The sequence below is a fragment of the Aquarana catesbeiana genome, linkage group LG08, assembly GCF_042186555.1.
Source record: "Aquarana catesbeiana isolate 2022-GZ linkage group LG08, ASM4218655v1, whole genome shotgun sequence".
NCBI lineage: Eukaryota > Metazoa > Chordata > Amphibia > Anura > Ranidae > Aquarana > Aquarana catesbeiana.
The window spans coordinates 297,828,425-297,853,009 of NC_133331.1; the positions used below are offsets into that span (position 1 = coordinate 297,828,425).

Sequence of the window (24,585 nt, forward strand, 5' to 3'; positions counted from 1 at the left end):
AAGTGCCCTGTCCATTATTCCACGCAGCGTGTGCTCCAAAAGGTGGACAAGAGGGACAGTGTCACTGATGCATGCACTGTCACTGCTCACCATCCTCGTGGCCTCCTCAAATGATGACAGGACAGTGCATGCATCCCTGATCATGGCCCACTGGCGTGGGAAAAAAAAAGAAGCTCCCCTGACCCTGTCCTGGTGCCATAGTCGCACAGGTACTCATTGATGGCCACTGCAGTATGGCCAACTTTGAGTTCCACCTGGTGGGCATATCACAGATTAGGCGGTTCTTGGGCAGGTTAAATTCCTTTTGGAGGTCTGTCAGCTGAGCACTGGCATTATATGACCGGCGGAAATGCACACAGACTTTCCTGGCCTGCCTCAGGACATCCTGTAAGCCCAGGTACCTGTCGAAGAACCGCTGCACCACCAAGTTAAGGACGTGAGCCAAACAGGGCACATGGGTCATTTGTCCCTGTCGGAGGGCGGAGAGGAGGTTGGTGCCATTGTCGCAAACCACCATTCCTGCCTTAAGTTGGCGTGGCATCAACCACCTCTGAACCTGCCCCTGCAGAGCTGACAGTGTGGCTCCTGTCCCCCAAGCACACCAGCTCAAGCACAGCATGGCATCTTTTTGCCTGCGTACTTGCGTAGCCCCTTAAACGCCTACGGAGCACCGGTGGTTCCGAGGACAAATCAGCACAGGAAGAGGCCAAGGAGGAAGAAGAAGAGGAGGGGGTGGAGGAGAGAGTTGTGGCAGAATCACCACTAGTAGAATTTTGGAGGCGTGGTGGCGGAACATCCTCCAACACTACTGCACTCTGTCCTGCATCCTTCCCAGCTGCCAAAAGAGTCACCCAGTGCGCGGTGAAAGATAGGTAACGTCCCTGTCCATGCCTGCTGGACCATGAGTCAGCGGTAATATGCACCTTACCGCTGACCGCCCTGTCCAGCGAGGCCAAGACATTGCCTTCCACATGCCGGTAGAGAGCCGGAATCGCCTTCCATGAGAAAAAGTGGCATTTGGGAACCTGCCACTGAGGAACCGCACATTCCACAAACTCAGGGGGTAGAGTCTACCAACTGAAAAGGCAGCAGTTGAAGTGCTAGCAATTTTGCCAAGCTAGCATTCAACCGCTGGGCATGTGGATGGCTGGGAGCGAACTCCTTTCGGCGGTGCAGCAGCTGGGGCAGGGAAATTTGCCTGGTACAATCTGACGTTGGTGTACCGATAGCAGATTGCCCGCAAGTACTTGGCTGTGACACACCTAATTCTACACCTTCATTCCTCTCAGTGCAGGTCTCAGAGAGGACTGAAGGTATAGTGGGGTTGGAAATCCCAGCTGAAGAGGAGCAAGGAGAGGTCCACTTTGTTCTTTGGTGTGGGTCTTTTAGGTATGCTTGCCAACGAACTGCATGGCAGGTTGACATATGTCTGGTCAAGCATGTGGTGCCCAAGCGGGTGATGTTTTGGCCACGCGAGATACGCTTGAGACATATGTTGCAAATAGCAGCGGTGCGATCTGATGCACTCGTCTCAAAAAAGGCCCACACCAAAGAACTTTCGGAATAATGCACAGAGACAGTAGTGCCCTGCACATGCGGAGCTCTGCGGTGTGATGCAGTCAGCGTGCTGCCCTTAGGCTGGCCCCTGGAGGGCATCCTGCCTCTTTGGAGATGTGCCTCCTCCTCCTCTCTCCTATCAGGAACCCACGTGGAGTCAGTGACCTCATCATCCCCTCCCTCCTTATCACTGGAGCAAACCTGGCAGTATGCTGCAGCTGGGGGAACATGACTGCCAGATTGCTGTCCTTCTTGGGCACCCCCTCTCTCTGGGCTCACGTTGCTGCCTTCCTCTAGCTGACTACTATCATCGGAGCTTTCAAAACGCTGGGTATCCTCCTGGAGCATATACCCAACACTGTGGTCAAACAGTTCGGGGGACTCCTCAGGAGGACACGGTGGGGCTAGGGAAGGAGTGACTGATGCCATTGAGCCGAGGGAAGAGGCGTTGGCAGCTGCTTTGCCAGACAAAGTATCCTGAGCCTGGGTTAGAGAGGATGAGGAGGATGAGGACGGCTTGGTAATCCACTCTTCCAAGTCTTCCGCATGTTGCGGCTTAACATGGTCAGCTTCCGAAAAAAAAGGACAAGCGTGTCCAACGGCCACGTGCTGATGAGGATGCACCGTGTCCACGACCAGCACTGTTGCCTCTAGACACAGAGCCTGCTTGCCCTCTTTTATTGGCTTGTGACTGTCTGCCTCTCCTTGTTGGCCTTCCAGACATACTAATGGCCTGCAGTGATATGTAGCTGCACAAAGCTGGGATGTATATATATACTGATTATACTGCAGCTAGCAGAATCAACTGCCTGCCTGTTGTATTATTAGTGAGAACACCAGCAATTGTCCTTAGGTAGCTTTAGGTGCACACTGTGAAGAGGACGCACTACACTAACTTGTAAATACTGCAGCTGCCTGCGGTACTGTACTAATAGGATCAGAAGAACACCACTAATTTTGTTTAGGTAGCTTTAGATGCACACTGTGCAGAGGACGCACTAAACTAACTTGTAAATACTGCAGCTGCCTGCGTTACTGTACTAATAGGATCAGAAGAACACCACTAATTTTCTTCAGGTAGCTTTAGGTGCACACTGTGCAGAGGACGCACTACACTAACTGTAAATACTGTAGCTAATAGGACTAATAGGATCAGAAGAACACCAGCAATTTTCTTCAGGTAGCTGTAAATACTGTAAAAACACCTGCCTGCCTGTCAGTAGGAAGAGAATAACAGGAATGGATCTAGCTAAACTGAATACAGTGTATATATATATATATATATATATATATATATATATATATATACAACACCTGGGATGCATATATATATATATATATATACACAATACACTGTAAGTGCAGCTAACTGACTCGCCTGCCTACTCTAACTTAAATCAAATGACACTGTCTCTCTGTCTATCTCTCCGCTGCCACCGCAACACACCACACAAGGCCACCACGCAGGTGGCCTTATATAGTGTAGGGCGTGTACTAAACCCCCTGAGCCATAATTGGCCAAAGCCACCCTGGATTTGGCCAATTACGGCTCTCTGTACAGACGGCGCTGTGATTGGCCAAGCATGCGGGTCATAGTGCATGCTTGGCCAATCATCAGCCAGCAATGCACTGCGATGTCGCAGTGAATTATGGCCCGTGACGCGCCACTCGAATGTGGCGTGAACGGCCCATAATGTTCGAAATTCGACGAACGGTGGAACATGCAATGTTCGAGTCGAACATGGGTTCGACTCGAACTCGAAGCTCATCCCTACTCCTGACCTCTGCACTATATACCCTGTGTTGCACCTTACATACTCCTGACTTCTGCACTATATACTCTATGTTGTACATTGCATACAAACTTTTACATGTTGATAATAATGTGATAACATCCTCCAACTTTGGAACCTTCAACAGAAAGTGACAATGAGGGAGGAGTCAATAACCCAATGATGATGGTCTTCAGGATCAGTCCAGTCTTCATCTTGGTTGTTTTCCCCCCATCCTCACTCTCTGACCTCTGGTGGGGCTCAGCCCCGCTGTTATTCATGACTAAATCATGGACTAAATAAGGAAGTGCATGACTTCTTGTGTTGGGAAGATGGCAATGAGTGATAGAGGGGGTGGGGACACTCGTCCTATAATCCCCTCATCACTGTCACTCCTATAAAAGACAGTTCTCGTTGTTTCCTCACTCTCTGACTAAGGTCCATGAATAAAGAAATGAACTGGTAGGAGATCAGAGGACCCATTTACTAGTTACCTTGAGGGGGGAATTGTAAGATCCTCAGAGACAAAGCTGCCTGATGTGGGCGGAGTCCTGGTTTAGGGGAACCAATCTGCTCATGTCTAGTAATAATCTTTGTATTTCTATTTTAGTAGATGGACGGGAGATGAGGAAAACCTCAGAGGATTGTCTCACTTTGTCTCCAGACTGTAAAATAGAAGATGAGGACATCACACAGTATAGTCCAGGAGAAAACCCGACTACCTCAAATGTCCATCCGGCACCACACAGTGTAGATGGACCATCGTATTCCTCTTATCCTGAGGAACCTCAGACTGTGCGGGACGGTGCCGGACCATCGTATTCCTCTTATCCTGAGGAACCTCAGACTGTGAGGGACGGTGCCGTCCTTCCAACAGATAAGGTCTTTCCCTGTGCTGAGTGCGGGAAGTGCTTCTATTATAAATCCAAACTTAATGTACACAAAAGAACTCACACAGGTGAGAAGCCGTATTCATGTCCTGAGTGTGGGAAATGTTTTTCAGATAAGTACGCTCTTTCCTACCATCGGAAGTTGCACACCGGGGAAAAGCCATTTTCTTGTCCTGTGTGCGGGAAATGCTTTTCACAGCAGTCCCATCTTTCCGATCATCAGAGATTGCACATGGGGGAAAAGCCGTATTTCTGTCCTGAGTGCGGGAAATGTTTTTCACGGAAGTCTAGTCTTTCCACACATCAGAAATTGCACACGGGGGAGAAGCCGTATTCCTGTCCTGAGTACGGGAAATGTTTTTCAGAGAAGTCCACACTTTCCAAACATCAGAGATTGCACACGGGGGAAAAGCCGTATTCCTGCCCTGAGTGTGGGAAATGTTTTTCAGTGAAGTCCTCTCTTTCCTATCATCAGAAATTGCACACGGGGGAAAAGTCATATTCCTGTTCTGAGTGCGGGAAATGTTTTTTAGTGAAGTCCACACTTGCCAAACATCAGAGATTACACACAGGGGAAAAGCCGTATTCCTGCCCTGAGTGTGGGAAATGTTTTTCAGTGAAGTCCTCTCTTTCCTATCATCAGAAATTGCACACGGGGGAAAAGTCATATTCCTGTTCTGAGTGCGGGAAATGTTTTTCAGTGAAGTCCACACTTGCCAAACATCAGAGATTACACACGGGGGAGAAATCGTATTCCTGTCCTGAGTGTGGGAAATGTTTTTCACATAAGTTCAATCTTACCACACATCAGAGATCTCACACGGGGGAGAAGCCGTATTCCTGTTCTGAGTGCGGGAAATGTTTTTCAGAGAAGTCCACACTTTCCAAACATCAGAGATTGCACACGGGGGAAAAGCCGTATTCCTGTCCTGAGTGCGGGAAATGTTTTTCACAGAAGACCTCTCTTTCCTATCATCAGAGATTGCACACGGGGGAAAAGTCCTATTCCTGTCCTGAGTGTGGGAAATGTTTTTCACATAAGTCCACTCTTACCACGCATAAGAGATTGCACACGGGGGAGAAGCCATAGTGCGGGAAATGTTTTTCACAGAAGTCCACTTTTTACAGACATCAGAGATTGCATACGGGGGAGAAGCCATATTCCTGTTCTTAATGCGGGAAATGTTTTTCACAGAAGTCCACTCTTTCTAAACATCAGAGATCTCACACGGGGGAGAATTATGCCATCCATTGGAGAGGTAAAGTTAAGAGACAAAACCGAAGCCAAGTAAACATGAATCTGATATGAAACCAGCTGATTATGGTAAAAAAATTGTGTTTTCAAAACCACGTTACAAAACCTTTAATCAAAGGAAAAGCTTGGCTAAATAACCCCATTGTTTGAAATTGCCTTCCTAATCAGCCCCAATGTTGACTCAAGCTTTCCCTCAGACAATGACTGAGATGAGAGGTTAATGTTACACCAAAACGACAACAGTCCCAAATATATGAACAGACTATCATGATATTGACTAAAAGTGCCTATAAGGAGAAATTGTTTGTACAGCTAAACTTTTCTCTAAACCCTCAGTAAAGCCCGTCCAAAGTCCATTTCAAGGAAGACATTCAATTCCTGTATGTATGTGTTTTTTGTTTTTTTTTTAATATATGTGATCATAAGTGATGCAAATGCTATATCAGACTCCAGGTCACAGATACGACCGTAATTTTAATATCCACTGACCCCATGAGTAATCTGCCATAAGATAGAAATATAAATTTTGATATAGAACAAATGAAGAACTGTGTTTAGATACCCATCATTGTTGTAAAGACATAAGTGTAAGGAAATATAGAACCTAGGGTCGTTCTTTAAAAAGTTTCAGCAAGCGTGCCTCCTTAAACCTCCTATAAAGATGTTTTTCTATAACATGTTTCTAGCTTATGCTTGCACATTGCATTCACACCTAGCTTGCATACTGGGACTAAGGCTCGAGGCAGGATGCGCAATTGGTTAGGATTTGACACATGTAGATGCTTTTAGACCTTAGAGAACGAACATAACGCCCTATGCCAGGAAAATAAGGTTCATGCCCCGTACACACGGTCGGATTTTCCGATGGAAAATGTTCGATCGGAGCGTGTTGTTGGAAATTCCGACTGTGTGTGGGCTCCATCAGACATTTTCCATCGGATTTTCCGACACACAAAGTTGGAGAGCAGGAGGTAAAATTTTCCGACAACAAAATCAGTTGTCGGAAATTCCGATCATGTGTAATCAAATCCGACGGACAAAGTGCCACGCATGCTCAGAATAAATAAAGAGATGAAAGCTATTGGCCACTGCCCCATTTATAGTCCCGACGTACGTGTTTTACGTCACCGCGTTTAGAACGATCGGATTTTCCGACAACTTTGTGTGACCGTGTGTATGCAAGACAAGTTTGAGCCAACATCCATCGGAAAAAATCCTAGGATTTTGTTGTCGGAATGTCCGAACAAAGTCCGACCGTGTGTACGCCCTATAAGACATTTTTAGAATTATGACACGGAGTCTGTCTCTAGGCAGAAATATTAGAATATTAGAAATATCTTTATGCTCGTATAACACATGTATGAGTTTGATTGGTTGTTCATCGGGGTGTCTCCTTTACACAACCCCTTTTCTGTTTTCTATATATTTTGTGAAGCCGGAATAAACCACTGTATTTTCTTGATAATCCACACACTGTGTATGGTGTCTTGATTACCCGACCGGTCAGACCATTGACCACTAGAAGTCCAGCTCGAGCATAGGAAGAGGGGCGCATCTAAGAATAAGAAACCGTGACCGCATCTACATGAAAATACACATATAACATGTGTTGTCCCAAGACAAATAGGTTTTCATGGGATATGCAGGAGTCATGCATTTATCCATATAAACATCCATTTTGTGTGATATTAATTAATCAAATTTATACTAAGTGTATTGTATTTTGTACCAATTGCCGGGGTCTCTGAACAATATAGATATATATTCATAAGCCCCAATATATAGATAGATGCCAGTTATGATAGAGAATATATTTTCTTTTAACAAATAGTTTAGAACACTTTTTCTGTCCTCAGACACACCTAGTGGCTGGAGATGATATTACCTGAGCTTACCAGGCAAATCATCAAAGTTCTCCAAACCAATGGAGAATAAGCCAAACCCTCTGGGCTGAGCTTATGATAATTTTATGAGCTTATTGTCCCAGATGGTATAAAGCAGGGCTTTTTTTTTCAGGGGGAACTTGGTGGAACTCAGTTCCACCACCTCTGGCTCCGACCCTTTGGTGCCTGCTCACCACAATCCCTTGTAGACACAGAAGTCTGGTTTCTGTGTTTACAAGTGACAGCTCTGCACTCTTTACCTAATGCAATTCTGGTATTTAGATGGTATAAAGCAGAGCTTTTTTTCAGGGGGAACTTGGTGGAACTCAGTTCCACCACCTCTGGCTCTGACCCTTTGGTGCCTGCTCACCACAATCCCTTGTAGACACAGAAGTCTGGTTTCTGTGTTTACAAGTGACAGCTCTGCACTCTTTATCTAATGCAATTCTGGTATTTAATGCCCCTACTGTTTTCGTGAAATTTGACTGACCACACCCACTATTTGATGTGATTTGGAGGGTGTGTGTAGGGGGAGGGGTTTTGTGGGGCTGTGGTTAAGTTCCAGCACCTACTGTTTGAGAAAAAAAAGCCCTGGGATGTGAGAGCCATAGAGAGGGGATCACAGACCCACACGCCGAATACACTCCCTAGACGATCAAGAAGCCTGATGATATTTGACCGCTCCCCATCTTGCTGGACCTTGTGACTGGAACCACTGGATGTACTTAGATGTTGTCAGATATCTTCCCCTTTTAAACTGTTGATAAGATACAGACCATACAAATATTAGTTATCTTTTCCTCTCATAATTGTAAGGATTGTAGATTATGTGTTGACATCATCATATACAGTGTGTAGGGTAATTTATCATTATCGTTTGCCCATATTGATTGTCTAGGCTGTGTATTATTGAAGCCGTGTTTGGGAAAAATTCAGACACAAACCTGTATTACATCAATTTCAATGTCTGTGGTCCCAGTGGAGAGTATTATTGCCCCATTCAATTTTAGTAAGCTCTGTTAGATGGATATTGCAAATTTGAAAGAAATATTAATCTGTTGACTCCGTGAGACATACTTTGGATTCCTTCCGGCCGGAGAAATTCAGAGGACTGTTTCCCCCGAGCGACAAGGGATATCGTGTTCTTGGAAGTAAAGCGCGATTACCGCACATTTTTTTCTAACAGAACAATTTGGGCTCCCCTGAGCTATTTGTAATATATTAAGAAATATTGTTCCATTGCCGAGTTGATGTTTTGATAATGCGTGTGTGAAATATCAATCACAAGAAATTCCAGTTCTGTTTGAAATTATTAATTAACAAGTATAGTTATACAAAGTCAAATGATTTACTTATTAATTTTGTTGGGAGATATTTATACATTGGTAAGAAATCACCATGAATTAAGGAACTCGGGAAAGGATTGTGGTATGTACTGATTATCTGAACTAAGTTCACCAATTTACCGTAAGGTTGGAGGCACTGAAAAACAAAACACTGAGATCTTAATTAAGATTACCGTATATACTCGAGTATAAGTCGATCCGAGTATAAGTCGAGGCCCTAATTTACCACAAAAAAATGGGAAAAACTTAGTATAAGACGAGGGTGAGAAATGCACAGCTACTGTAAGTGGAAAAAGAGGGTCAACAATGCCCATTTGCATGCCTCACTGTGCCCATTTGCAGCCATAGGTCCCCCGAACTTCAAACTCAGTAGTTAAGGGTTCCTAGATGCCCCCTAGCTGCAGCCAAAATTTGGGGTCTCTGAACCCAAAGGGTCCCGAAATGACATTGCTGCAGATAGACACAGTTGACCAACTTTGGGGCCCTGTATCTCAGGGGCCACTTAGTGCTAAGAACCCCAAACTTGGTGTGCAAACCCAGTGGAACTAGCACCATAAAATATCCAAAGCTGGGGTTTCTAGCACCAAGTGAGGCCCCGAGATACATAAATGTCAAGCACTTTTCTGCAGCAGAGAATGACATTTTCTGAACTGGCTTTGGGGCCCCGTATCTCGGGGCCACTTGGTGCTAGGAACCCTCGGCTTTATATATGTTGTGGTACCAGTTCCACTGGGTTTGCACACAAAATTTGGGGTTCCTAGCACCAAGTGGCCCTGAGATACAGGGCCCCAAATTCGGTTCGGAAAATGAAATTTTTTGCTGCAGAAAAGTGCTTGACTCCAGTATAAGTCGAGGGGGGCACTTTCAGCACAAAAAAAAAATGTGCTGCAAAAACTCAACTTATACTCGAGTATATACGGTACATACCACACTCACAACAGTGTGTGTGTATAATATATAAATAGATTTTTTTTTTTTTTTTTTTTTTTTTTTTTAGCATTGACCCTAGAGAATAAAATGGAAGTCTTTGCAATTTTTTTATGTCACACTGTATTTGCGCAGCAGTTTTTTAAACGCAAATTATTTTGAAAAATAACCTTTAATTAATTTTAATGCAAAAGAACACAAATAATCCAATGTTTTGTTAAAATATAAAAAAATGATGTTATGCCGAGTAAATAGATAACCAACATGTCACGCTTTAAAACTGCGTACGCTCGTAAAAATGGCGACAAACTATGATACTTAACCACTTCCCTACTGACTTATAGATGAATGACGCCGGCCGGAACACTCCCTCCCTCCAGGCATCATATGACGTCCCCGGTGCGCGCAGCGATCAGGGTTGATGTGTGTCCCTTCGGGACACAGGCCATCCCCAGTTAGGGTAAACAGTCAATGAAAATGGCTCTTTACCGCGTGACCGGCTGTGTCCAAGGAGGAGGAGGTGATTGCGGTAAAAGCTAGTTACCAATCACAGTATACACCAATACACACTGATTGCCCCAAAAGAAAGAGTACCAGTCACCAGCCCATCAGAGTACCCGAGTACCTGTCACCAGCCCATCAGAGTATCTGTCTCCAGCCCATGCCTCATAGAATATACGTTGGGGTGTTTTCTTTCCAAAATGGGGTCATTTTGGGGGTGTTTCTACTGTCTTGGTGCTCCAGGACCTTCAAAAGTGTGATAGGTTGTCAGGAAATGAGATGTGTAATTTATGCCCCTAGGACTGAAGATGCTCCCTGCATGTTGGGCCTTTCTATGTGGCCAGGCTGTGTAAAAGTCTCACACATGGGGTATCGCCATACTTGGGGGGAGTAGCAAAATGTATTTTGTGGGTGTTTCCATTGTCCTATTGCCCCAGGACCTTCAAAAGTGTGATAGGTTGTCAGGAAATTAGATGTGTAATTTATGCTGAAGGTGCTCCCTGCATGTTGGGCCTCAATATGTGGCCAGGCTGTGTAAAAGTCTCACACATGGGGTATTGCCATACTCAGGAGGAGTAGCAGAATGTATTTTTGAGGTGTAATTGGAAGTATGCATATGCTGTGTGTGAGAAATAATATGTTGTTATGACAATTTTGTGTAAATAAAATAAATAAATAAAAACCTTGATTTTTCCCGAAAATTGTGTTAAAAAATTACAACTTCAAAAAACTTGCCATGCCTCTTACTAAATACCTTGGACTGTCTACTTCCCAAAAAGGGGTCATAGGGGGGCTATTTGTACTTTCCTGACATTTCAGGGCCTCAAGAAATGAGAATCGGCCGTCAGTACATCAGGTGTGATCAATTTTTAATGATTTGCACCATAGCTTGTAGACTCTATGACCTTTACACAGACCAAAATATATCCACTAATTTGGGTTATTTTTACCAAAGATATGTAGCAGTATAAATTTTGGCCCAAATTAATGAACAAAAATTACTTATTTGCAAATTTTATAATAGAAACTAAAGAAAAGTGCGTTTTATTTTCATAATTTTTGCTCTTTTTTTTACTTATATCGCAAAATATTTAAAAAAACCCAGTGGTGATTAAATACCACAAAAAAAAGCTCAATTTGTGTAAATAAAAATGTTGTTTGGGTTCAGTGTTACATGACTGAGTAATTGTCATCCAAAGTGTGAGAGCGCTGAAAACTGAAAATTGGTCTGGGCAGGAAGGGGGTGAAAGTGCCCGGTATTGAGGTGGATAAAAATCTCCATGGGCGACACTTTAAAGAATTTTACAGGTTATCAGTTTAGAATTACAGAGGAGGTCTTGTGATAGAATTATTGCTCTCATTATAATGTTTGCGGGCGATACCTCACGTGTGTGGTGCGAACACCTCATGTGCGCAACCTACATATGCGTTTACTTCTACACGCGAGCACGGAGGGATGGGGGCACTTTAAAATATTTTATTTTATTTTTACACTGTCCCTTTAATTTTTTTTGTTAACACTTTTATTCCTATCACAAGAAATGTAAACATCGCTTGTGATAGAAATAAGGGATAGACATGTGCGCCGTCAATAAATTAGCTTCGTTTCGTTCCATTCCTTTTCGTATTAGCCGTTAATTCGTATTTCGTAATTCGTGTCCGAAATGCAATTTGGATTCGCACGAAATATGAATTTTCGTTAGGTTTGTTAACTTTTGTAACAATTACGAACGTTCGTTATGATGAATTTAAAAAGCAAAAAATACCTTTCTCAATATGGCAGTCGTCAGACTCATTATGCTCATTATGAGGGGCTCCCACCATCCCTGTGCTGTGCTCATTATGAGGGGCTCCCACCATCCCTGTGCTCATTATGAGGGGCTCCCCCATCCCTGTGCTGTGCTGACTTCCTCCTGGGGCTGTACCCCTGCTGTGCTCATTATGAGGGGCTCCCCCCATCCCTGTGCTGTGCTCATTATGAGGGGCTCCCACCATCCCTGTGCTGTGATCATTATGAGGGGCTCCCACCATCCCTGTGCTGTGCTCATTATGAGGGGCTCCCCCCATCCCTGTGCTGTGCTCATTATGAGGGGCTCCCCCCATCCCTGTGCTGTGCTCATTATGAGGGGCTCCCCCATCCCTGTGCTGTGCTCATTATGAGGGGCTCCCCCCATCCCTGTGCTGTGCTCATTATGAGGGGCTCCCCCCATCCCTGTGCTGTGCTCATTATGAGGGGCTCCCCCCATCCCTGTGCTCATTATGAGGGGCTCCCCCCATCCCTGTGCTGTGCTCATTATGAGGGGCTCCCCCCATCCCTGTGCTCATTATGAGGGGCTCCCACCATCCCTGTGCTGTGCTCATTATGAGGGGCTCCCCCCATCCCTGTGCTGTGCTCATTATGAGGAGCCCCCACCATCCCTGTGCTGTGATCATTATGAGGGGCTCCCCCCATCCCTGTGCTCATTATGAGGGGCTCCCCCCATCCCTGTGCTCATTATGAGGAGCCCCCACCATCCCTGTGCTGTGCTCATTATGAGGGGCTCCCCCATCTCTGTGCTGTGCTCATTATGAGGGGCTCCCCCCATCCCTGTGCTGTACTCATTATGAGGGGCTCCCCCCATCACTGTGCTGTACTCATTATGAGGGGCTCCCCCCATCCCTGTGCTGTGATCATTATGAGGGGCTCCCCCCATCCCTGTGCTGTGATGACTTCCTGGGTTTTTAACTTCATCATAACGAATAATCGTAATTATTATGACAATAATATAACGATATTAAAGAACATTCTTATTTTGTACGATTCTGAATCTCCCATCGACTACCAGTACCAGTCTCCCACTCCCATAATAAAAAGGTCATTTTCCCAACCCCCACTCAGCAGCAGAAGAAAACCTCTGATTGGTCAACAAAACACCAGTCACGTTTTCATTGTAACGGAATTTGGATCCGAAATTCATCAACGAAATTTCGTATTTTCTATAAAATTCAGAAGCATAGCAATTCGATTTCGGATGCTTATGAACGTATGAATTTTTGGAAATTCGTACGAATTTTCGATTCGTAAGAAACAAATCGCACATGTCTAAGGGATGACAGGTCCTTTTTATGGAGACATCTGGGGTTTATAAGATACCAAATATCTCCTCTACCTTTTAAAGCAAAAAATATTTTAAAAAAATATAGATCTTCTGCCCTAGACCGGAAGTGATGCCATGGTCCTCCTAGATCAGTGGTTCTCAACTCCAGTCCTGAGGACCCACCAACAGGCCAGATTTTAAGTATTACCTTGGGGGAGATGCAGACTAGAATACTGCAATCACTGAGCAGCAAATGATATCACCTGTGATGTATTTCAGTTATCTTGTAAACCTGGCCTGTTAGTGGGTCCTGGGGACAGGAGTTGAGAACAACTGTCCTGGATCATAGAGGTGATCAGAAATGATCCGTCCCTCACAGTCTGATAAGAGTAATACAATGGTCCGGCACCGTCCCGCACAGTCTGAGGTTCCTCAGGATAAGAGGAATACGATGGTCCGGCACCGTCCCTCACAGTCTGAGGTTCCTCAGGATAAGAGGAATACGATGGTCCGGCACCATCCCGCACAGTCTGAGGTTCCTCAGGATAAGAGGAATACGATGGTCCGGCACCGTCCCTCACAGTCTGAGGTTCCTCAGGATAAGAGGAATACGATGGTCCGGCACCGTCCCTCACAGTCTGAGGTTCCTCAGGATAAGAGGAATACGATGGTCCGGCACCGTCCCTCACAGTCTGAGGTTCCTCAGGATAAGAGGAATACGATGGTCCGGCACCGTCCCGCACAGTCTGAGGTTCCTCAGGATAAGAGGAATACGATGATCCGGCACCGTCCCTCACAGTCTGAGGTTCCTCAGGATAAGAGGAATACGATGGTCCGGCACCGTCCCTCACAGTCTGAGGTTCCTCAGGATAAGAGGAATACGATGGTCCGGCACCGTCCCTCACAGTCTGAGGTTCCTCAGGACCTGGAAGCTGATTGGTTTCTCTGCAGAATTGTGACTAGTTTTGCCCTCTCTAGCTTTAATAAATAATCCCCTTAGTGTCCGATTTGTCCACTGCAATGTCGCAGTCCCGCTAAAAATCGCTGATCACGCCATTACTAGTAAAAAAATAAATAAAATAAAAATTCCATAAATCTATCCCATAGTATGTAGACGCGATAACTTTTGCGCAAACCAATCAATAGACGCTTATTGGGATTTTTTTTACCCAAAAACACGTAGCAGAATACATATTGGCCTAAATTGATAAAGAAATTAGATTTTTTCCATTTTTTATTGTTTTTTTTTTAAAAATGTTCGTTTTTTTGTTTATAGCGCAAAAAATAAAAACCGCAGAGGTGATCAAATACCACAAAAAGAAAGCTCTATTTGTTGAGAAAAAAGGACATCAATTTTAATTGGGTACAACCGCGCAATTGTCAGTCCCGCAAAGCAACAAAGTTCTGTATCGCAAAAAATGGCCTGGTCATTAAGGGGGGTAAATATTCCAGAGCTGAAATGGTTAAAGACATTTATATCGTGTAACTTGTCTAGTGGAGTCAAGACCCGCTCCTTCCCCTTTTAGAGACAAGACCGCTCCTTCCCCTTTTTGTTGCTAGGCAGATATAATACGTATCTCCTCTCCTGATCCCCCGCTGTGCACTGACCCCGGGGGGAGGAAGCCGCTACACTCATTATAAATGACACTTTGTTTCCTTTTCATATATTTTGTAATGAAACTTGTTATTTGTGTGATTCCAAAGTCCTGATCTAGAACAGGCCGCGGTCCCGACATTTAGGAGCCTCAGCCGAGCGGAGAGGCAGGCTAGATCACTGGGAGGCACAGCTGTTTAGAAAAGAGGGCGGGTGCAGGAGCTGCCGGAGTTAACCAGCCGGTGATTGGTTGTTAGGATGCAGGGCCTTCGTGGTTAACCTAAAAAAGATCATTCCGGAAGCTGCTGATCCCGCTCTCCATCCAGAGCTGTGTTTACTCCCGCTCTCTGCTCCGTCCCTGAGTAAGGTAGGAGAGTGAAGGGAAAGAGCTGCAGGAGCTGTAATGTGAATGAGGGGGGCAGAGCTGCAGGGGCTGTAATGTGAATGGGGGGGGGGGCAGAGCAGCAGGAGCTGTAATGTGAATGGGGGGCAGAGCTGCAGAGGCTGTAATGTGAATGGAGGGGCTGTGAAGTCAATGGGGGTGGGGGGCAAAGCTGCAGGGGCTGTAATGTAAACGGGGGGGCTGCCACGCGCAGTAATATGAATGGGGGGGCAGAGCTGCAAAGGCTGAAATGTGAATGGGGGGACAGAGCCGCAAGGGAAGGGGATGCTGTAAAGGAGGGCAGACTACACCGCTGTGGGGGGTGACATAAAGGGGGGCAGAGGACACCACTGTGGGGGGTGACATAAAGGGGGGCAGAGGACACCGCTGTGGGGGGTGACATAAAGGGGGGCAGAGGACACCACTGTGGGGGGGTGACATGAAGGGGGGCAGATGACACCACTGTGGGGGGTGACATGAAGTGGGGCAGAGGACACCACTGTGAGGGGTGACATGAAGGGGGGCAGAGGACACCACTGTGGGGGGGGGGGTGACATGAAGTGGGGCAGAGGACACCACTGTGGGGGGTGACATGAAGGGGGGCAGAGGACACCACTGTGAGGGGTGACATGAAGGGGGGCAGAGGACACCACTGTGGGGGGGTGACATGAAGTGGGGCAGAGGACACCACTGTGGGGGGTGACATGAAGGGGGGCAGAGGACACCACTGTGGGGGGGTGACATGAAGTGGGGCAGAGGACACCACTGTGGGAGGTGACATGAAGGGGGGCAGAGGACACCACTGTGGGGGGGTGACATGAAGTGGGGCAGAGGACACCACTGTGGGGGGTGACATGAAGGGGGGCAGAGGACACCACTGTGGGGGGGTGACATGAAGTGGGGCAGAGGACACCACTGTGGGGGGTGACATGAAGGGGGGCAGAGGACACCACTGTGGGGGGTGACATGAAGGGGGGCAGAGGACACCACTGTGGGGGGTGACATGAAGGGGGCAGAGGATACCACTGTGGGGGGTGACATGAAGGGGGCAGAGGACACCACTGTGGGGGGGTGACATAAAGGGGGGCAGAGGACACCACTGTGGGGGGTGACATGAAGGGGGCAGAGGATACCACTGTGGGGGGTGACATGAAGGGGGGCAGAGGACACCACTGTGGGGGGTGACATGAAGGGGGCAGAGGACACCACTGTGGGGGGTGACATGAAGGGGGGCAGAGGATATTGATGTAAGAAGGGAATTGTAATATAAGAAGGGGGGGCTGTGATGTGAAGGACCCGAGTCATCGCACAAACTTGTGATTCGGCAGAAATGTTTTCTGATCGGACCTCCATGAATTGTAATTCAATAGCTCTCATCTAGAAGGTCCAGCAGGAACGATGAGGATTATGAGTTAGATCCTTATTAGTGATCCTGTTAGGATCAAAGTGGAGGGGGGGTTGGGGTGCCCCCTTAATATCAGTTTGTAACTTGTTCTTTCCACTGGCTTATTATTACAATAGAACGATCGGGCAATTATTAGGAAAAAGGCTTCAGTGGAAAAAAAGGAACTTGCTTTGTAATGGAATATTTTATGACAGACATGATATTGCTTTATTAATCACACATTATACATTAGTCTATAGAATGTTAAAGAAGCTTTATTATTGTTTGTGTATTATGAGGGGGGTGGGGGGATGGGGCTTTCCCCATTGGTTAAAAGAGAAATTAGCGTCCAGACGTTTCCTGTTTTTTTGTATGTAAGATGCTGAAAAGAGGAAATGAAACAAGTTCTGCTTTATGATTGTATTACTTCAGAAGATCGGTGAGGAACGGAGGGGCCGGCACAGGTCAGTATAGAGAAGAGAGATCGGTGAGGAACGGAGGGGCCGGCACAGGTCAGTATAGAGAAGGGAGATCGGTGAGGAATAGAGGGGCCGGCACAGGTCAGTATAGAGAAGAGAGATCGGTGAGGAATGGAGGGGCCGGCACAGGTCAGTATAGAGAAGGGAGATCGGTGAGGAATGGAGGGGCCGGTACAGGTCAGTATAGAGAAGGGAGATCGGTGAGGAACGGAGGGGCCGGCACAGGTCAGTATAGAGAAGGGAGATCGGTGAGGAACGGAGGGGTGGCACAGGTCAGTATAGAGAAGGGAGATCGATGAGGAGTGGAGAGGCCGGCACAGGTCAGTATAGAGAAGGGAGATCGGTGAGGAACGGAGGGGCGGTACAGGTCAGTATAGAGAAGGGAGATCGGTGAGGAACGGAGGGGCGGCACAGGTCAGTATAGAGAAGAGAGATCGGTGAAAAACGGAGGGGCCGGCACAGGTCAGTATAGAGAAGGGAGATCGGTGAAAAACGGAGGGGCCGGCACAGGTCAGTATAGAGAAGGGAGATCGGTGAGGAACAGAGGGGCGGCACAGGTCAGTATAGAGAAGGGAGATCGGTGAGGAAAGGAGGGGCGGCACAGGTCAGTATAGAGAAGGGAGATCGGTGAGGAACGGAGGGGCCAGTGCAGGTCAGTATAGAGAAGGGAGATCGGTGAGGAATGGAGGGATCGGCACAGGTCAGTATAGAGAAGGGAGATCGGTGAGGAACAGAGGGGCCAGCACAGGTCAGTATAGAGAAGGGAGATCGGTGAGGAGTGGAGAGGCCGGCACAGGTCAGTATAGAGAAGGGAGATCGGTGAGGAACGGAGGGGCGGCACAGGTCAGTATAGAGAAGGGAGATCGGTGAGGAACGGAGGGACTGGCACAGGTCAGTATAGAGAAGGAAGATCGGTGTGGAACGGAGGGGCCGGCACAGGTCAGTATAGAGAAGGGAGAACGGTGAGGAACGGAGGGGCCGGCACAGGTCAGTATAGAGAAGGGAGATCGGTGAGGAACGGAGGGGCCAGTGCAGGTCAGTATAGAGAAGGGAGATCGGTGAGGAACGGAGGGGCCGGCACAGGTCAGTATAGAGAAGGGAGAACGGTGAGGAACGGAGGGGCCGGCACAGGTCAGTATAGAGAAGGGAGAACGGTGAGGAACGGAGGGGCCGGCACAGGTCAGTATAGAGAAGGGAGATCGGTGAGGAACGGAGGGGCCGGCACAGGTCTGTATAGAGAAGGGAGATCGGTGAGGAACGGAGGGGCCGGCACAGGTAAGTATAGAGAAGGGAGATCGGTGAGGAACGGAGGGGCCGGCACAGGTCAGTATAGGGAAGGGCGATCGGTGAGGAACGGAGGGGCCGGCACAGGTCAGTGTAGAGAAGGGAGATCGGTGAGGAACGGAGGGGCCGGCACAGGTCGGTATAGAGAAGGGAGATCGGTGAGGAATGGAGGGGCCGGCACAGGTCAGTATAGAGAAAGGAGATCGGTGGAGAACAGAGGGGCCGGCACAGGTTAGTATAGAGAAGGGAGATCGGTGAGGAACGGAGGGGCCGGCACAGGTCAGTGTAGAGAAGGGAGATCGGTGAGGAACGGAGGGGCCGGCACAGGTCGGTATAGAGAGGGGAGATCGGTGAGGAATGGAGGGGCCGGCACAGGTTAGTATAGAGAAGGGAGATCGGTGAGGAATGGAGGGGCCGGCACAGGTTAGTATAGAGAAGGGAGATCGGTGAGGAACGGAGGGGCCGGCACAGGTCAGTATAGAGAAGGGCGATCGGTGAGGAACGGAGGGGCCGGCACAGGTCAGTGTAGAGAAGGGAGATCGGTGAGGAACGGAGGGGCCGGCACAGGTCGGTATAGAGAAGGGAGATCGGTGAGGAATGGAGGGGCCGGCACAGGTCAGTATAGAGAAAGGAGATCGGTGGAGAACAGAGGGGCCGGCACAGGTCAGTATAGAGAAAGGAGATCGGTGAGGAACGGAGGGGCCGGCACAGGTCAGTATAGAGAAGGGAGATCGGTGAGGAACGGAGGGGCCGGCACAGGTTAGTATAGAGAAGGGAGATTGGTGAGGAATGGAGGGGCTGGCACAGATCAGTATAGAAAAGGGAGATCGGTGAGGAATGGAGAGGCAGGCACAGGTCAGTATAGAGAAGGGCGATCAGTGAGGAACGGAGGGGCCGGCACAGGTCAGTGTAGAGAAGGGAGATCGGTGAGGAGCGGAGGGGCCGGCACAGGTCGGTATAGAGAAGGGAGATCGGTGAGGAATGGAGGGGCCGGCACAGGTTAGTATAGAGAAGGGAGATCGGTGAGGAATGGAGGGGCCGGCACAGGTTAGTATAGAGAAGGGAGATCGGTGAGGAACGGAGGGGCCGGCACAGGTCGGTATAGAGAAGGGAGATCGGTGAGGAATGGAGGGGCCGGCACAGGTTAGTATAGAGAAGGGAGATCGGTGAGGAATGGAGGGGCCGGCACAGGTTAGTATAGAGAAGGGAGATCGGTGAGGAACGGAGGGGCCGGCACAGGTTAGTATAGAGAAGGGAGATTGGTGAGGAATGGAGGGGCTGGCACAGATCAGTATAGAAAAGGGAGATCGGTGAGGAACGGAGGGGTCGGCACAGGTCAGTATAGAGAAGGGAGATCGGTGAGGAACGGAGGGCCGGCACAGGTCAGTATAGAGAAGGGAGATCAGTAAGGATTGGAGGGGCCGGCACAGGTCGGTATAGAGAAGGGAGATTGGTGAGGATTGGAGGGGCCGGCACAGGTTAGTATAGAGAAGGGAGATCGGTGAAGAACGGAGGGGCCGGCACAGGTCAGTATAGAGAAGGGAGATCGGTGAGGAACGGAGGGGCCGGCACAGGTCGGTATAGAGAAGGGAGATTGGTGAGGAATGGAGGGGCCGGCACAGGTTAGTATAAAGAAGGGAGATCGGTGAAGAACGGAGGGGCCGGCACAGGTCAGTATAGAGAAGGGAGATCGGTGAGGAACGGAGGGGCCGGCACAGGTCGGTATAGAGAAGGGAGATCGGTGATACAAAAGGAATAAATCCTTTTAGATACATATATACTGTTAGGTCCTTATAGATTATTTGAAGGGGCAGTATGACAGGAGGGAGGCAGTATGACAGGGCAGTGTGACAGTAGGGGGGCAGTATGACGGGGGAGTGTGAGAAGAAGGGAGCAGCATCATGGGAGGCAGGATGATAGGAGGGGGCAGTGTAAAAGGAGGGGAGCAGTATCATGGGGAGACAGTGTGACAGAAGGGGGCAGTGTGACAGTAGAAGGGTAGTATGACAAGACTGGGGCAGGGTGACAAGAGAAGCGTACCTGGGCAGTGTGAAAGAAGGGGTGCAGTATGATGGGGCAGTGTGATAGGAGGGGGGCAGTATGATTGGGTAGAAGGGAAGTATGACAAGAGGGGGGCAGTGTAACCGTAGAAGGGTACCTAGGCATTGTGACAGGAGAGGAGGAGTGTTTTAGGAGGGAGGCAGTATGATGGGGGTGGCAGTATGATAGGAGGGGGGCAGTGTGATAGTAGAAGAGTAGTATAACAGGAGGGGTGCAGTGTGTCAAGAGAAGGGTACCAAGGCATTGTGACAGGTGTGGGGCAGTGTGATAGGAGGGGGACAGTATGATGGGGGCAGTGTTATGGGGAGGGGACAGTGGGATGGAGGCAGTATGACAGGAGGGAGCAATGTGACAAGAGAAGGGTACCCAGGCAGTGTGACAGTAGGGGAGCAGTAGGATTTGGGGCAGTGTGATAGGAGGGAGGCGGTATGATGGGGGCAGTGTGACTGGGGTGGCAGTATGATATGAGGGGGGCAGTATGACAGGAGGGGGGCAGTGTGACATGAGAAGGGTACCTAGGCAGTGTGACAGAGGGGGAGTAGTATGATGGGGGCAGTGTGACAGAAGGGGGGCAGTATGATGGGAAGGCAGTGTTATAGGAGGGGGCAGTGTGACAGAAGGGGGGCAGTATGATGGGGAAGCAGTGTTATAGGAGGGGGGCAGTGTCAAAGGAGGAGGTGCCAGTGTGATGGGAAAAAGCCAGTATGATGGAGGGCAGTGTGACAAGAGGGGGGCAGGGTGACGGGGTGGCAGTATGAGAGGCAAGGGGGGCAGTGTGTCAGTAGAGGGGTACCTAGGCATTGTGACAGGAGGGGGACAGTGTGATAGTAGGTGAGCACTATGATGTGGGGGGGGACAGTGTGACAGTAGGGAGACAGTATGACGGGGCAGTGTTATGGGGAGGGGCCAGTGTGATGGAGCAGTATGACAGGAGGGAGGCAGTGTGACAGGAGGGGGCATTATGACAGTGGAGGTTGTGACAGTAGGGGGGCAGTGTGACAGGAGGGGGGCAATATGATGAGGAGGCAGTGTGACAGGAGGGGGGCAGCATGACAATAAGGAAGCAGTATGATGGGGGGCAGTATTATGGGAAGGGGACAGTGTGATGGGGAGAAGCCAGTGTGACGGGGACAGTGTGATGGGAGGACATGTAGTCCCACACTATACTCGCTCAGGTGCTGTGGTATGTCTGTTCCTCCAGACTCAGGAATACACTGTGGCATTTGTAGGCTGCCAGGCGGGAGCGGCCTCGGGGCGGGAAGCAATTTTCTTATCTTACCAGGAGCAGCCTGCAGGCAAAAAGCTGGAGCCAGGAGTTGGGGGGTGGGGCTGGAAGGCAGAGCCCGCGGGTCCCAGCAATTGATGACTACTTGTGTTTTGTCATATTGTGGATCATGACTGCACGTAAGCACAAGGCCGTGTTCACACTACAAGACGTTTCTGGGGGCTGCAGTTCCTCTGAGATCCTCAAGGTGGTGATCTCACTTCTACCCAGACAGGAAGTCTCTATGGAAGTCAGGAAGTGATGTCAGGTACAGACAGGAAGTGATGTCAGGTACATATAGGACACTCCTTGTGATACGAGGTAGAGGAGGCGTTGGTGGAAGTGGCAGCAGAAGAGGTAATAAGATCGTATTTTCTATTTACACCCAGTAACCCCCCCCGTCATGGCCGTCCTATAATATTATTCAGGATTTATATCGTGCCAACAGTTTGCACAACATGAGGGAAGACAGTACAGTTACAATATAATATAATACAGGAGGAATCAGAGGGCCCTGATCCGGAGAGCTTACAAACTAAGAGGGAGGGTCAAAGGATACAAAAGGCAATAACTGTGGGGGATGAGCTGGTGGAGAAAGTCCAAGTGTTAGGTGGGGGCAGGAAAGGCTTCTCTGAGGAGAGGGGTTTTCAGGGATAGTCTAAAATTGGAGACAGTAGAAAACAGACAGACAAATTGCGATAGGGAGTTCCAGAGGATGGCAGAGGCTCTGGAGAAGTCCTGGAGGCAAGCATGGGAGAAGGTGACGAGGGAGCTAGAAAACAAGAGGTCTTGGGAGGAACGAAGAGAACAATTTGGTTGGTATTGTGAGACTACAACCAGTAAAAACATGACAATGCAACCTTTAATCATTGATCTAATTAACAGCTAGGCACCTAGACAAGTCTTATCAGTATGGCTAGTAGTCACAGGAATTCCCCACCCTGCCTCCTTTGTCTATGTGCTGGAAGACATGTCCACAATAAATCTCGATTAGCCAGGGCGTGCCCATCAGGATGCCCAGAAACATTTTTACAGCCCCGGATACATAAAGTATATTACACCGTCGTTTCTAAACATCCCTCCCCAGATCTAGCTCGGATCTAGGTTACCAAGTGGCGCATCGGCAGAAATAATATGAAAAGTTAATAATATAAGATTGGTAGTATCTGGGCAAAATGGGTAAATGCTGCATTATGCCGCTCTCGAGGACCTGCCAGGGCAAAAAAAGGAATATGTCCAAGAAGAGTTCCATATCTCTGGCTGGTGAAGGTGCATCTGCACAATCTGTTTGACCCAATGTTCCTGCAGATGCACCACTGTTTTGGGGACTTCCTGGCCTCATAGTTCCTGTAGATTCTCCCGGAAAAGGGTTTCAGGACCCGGCTCTCCTTCATCGTCCGACAGGGAGAAGTAGACAAATTCCCTGGTATCCTCCATGGTCATAATCAGTGGGTAGAAAGCTAGCCCATAGTCCCCTCCAAAAGCCCCTGTCCTATCTGCGTCTGTCACAGGGAAGATGCCAAAAGAGAGGGAGAGATTGAAGATGTGAGTTAGTGTATGATAGAGCCATGAGGAAAAGTAATGAGTGTTCCTGTGGACGTGGAGTGTTAAATGGGGAAGGTATCTGGACACCAGAGATCTCACCACGAATTGTATCAATTTTGTTTTTGAAGCGATTAATGATCTCCTGGGCAATGAGTGAATTAGTCAGTTGTGGACAAAGTTGAGGGTAGAGAAGAGTTGACAGGGACGGGATGATAAGTTTTTATTGAGAGTGATAAAATATGTCTGCTTGGCAGTGTGGAGGCAGGAATTGTATTTTAGGAGGGCAGATTTATATTGGTGGAAGTCTTTCTAACTTTTAGTCTTACGCCACAGGTGATCAAGAGTCTGCTATGTTTTTTGTGACATCTGGTATTATCTGCCAAGGTTGTAGGGGTTATGACCTGATTCTGTGCGTAGTGAGGGGGGGGGGGGGGGTGAGCTCATCAAGGGCAGAGAACAGGGATCTTTTGTAGACAGAAGTGGCTAGGTTGGGGTAGGACAAGTATGAGATTTTGTCATAGAAGCGGTCAGTAGCATTGGGGAGAAGGATTAAGGTGGGTTAGGTGGCAAAGGTTTCTATGGGTATTGGGTGGTTGGAAAAAGAGGAGATGGAAGACTGGGAGAAAGTGAAACTAAAAAGGTGGTGATCAGAGAGAGAAAATGGTTTGTTGAAGAGGTTGCATGGAGTGCATAGGTAGGACAATACAATGTGCCTCAAATGAGGAGAGTTAAAGAGTAGCAGGGTGAAGTACTTGAAAGATGCTATGTAGGGTCAGAAGGATTCCCACTCCACCTCCCTTACATCCACTGGGTCAGGGGGAGTGAGTCCAGAGAAGCCCATCATGGGAGAGGGAAGCAGGAGAAGCAGTGTCAGATTAATGAAGCCAAGTTTCAGTAACAGTGAGTAGTTGGTGATAAAGAGGTCATGGTCAAAAGTGAGTTTGTTACAAACAGAGCAGGCGGTGCAAATGGCGCAAGAGAAGGGGAGGCTGATTTTGGGAAGAAGAGGGATAGGAACGAAATTGTGTGGATTGCAGCTGTTGCCAGAAGGCATGGAGTGATGGGAGATTTGGGCAGTTAAATGATGGAGGCGCAGGGTTTGGGGTTTAATCTCCAGAGGTTAGGAGAAGCAGAAGGGTGAGGGAGGTAATATGGGAGTGTGATTTATATGAAGGGACATGCCTCAGAGTCCTGGAGGTTTTATTAGCATGTGGTTTTAGAATTATCAGGAGTTGGTGAGTGCAGTAATAGGGAGAGGACAGAAGTGAGAGTGATATATACAGGCTGTGGGGTGGAGAAGAGGGGTGAGGGAAAGATAGATTAAGTAGAGAGGACACAACTCTAAGAAGGATTGGTAGAAAGTGCATGTTACAGAGAGGAAGGA

General features: G+C 48.2%; 1 protein-coding gene and 1 pseudogene across 1 annotated transcript in view; both read left to right on the top strand.

Moving 5' to 3' along the window:
- LOC141104961 (uncharacterized) overlaps positions 1 to 24,585 on the top strand; it is a 72,317-nt pseudogene that overhangs the window by 41,133 nt on the left and 6,599 nt on the right.
- Positions 14,728 to 24,585, top strand: part of LOC141106843 (uncharacterized) — a 59,983-nt gene continuing 50,125 nt past the window's right edge. The window contains exon 1 of the mRNA XM_073597771.1: positions 14,728 to 15,169. The gene's annotated coding sequence lies outside the window, so the exon portion shown is untranslated. The remainder of the gene's footprint in view (positions 15,170 to 24,585) is intronic.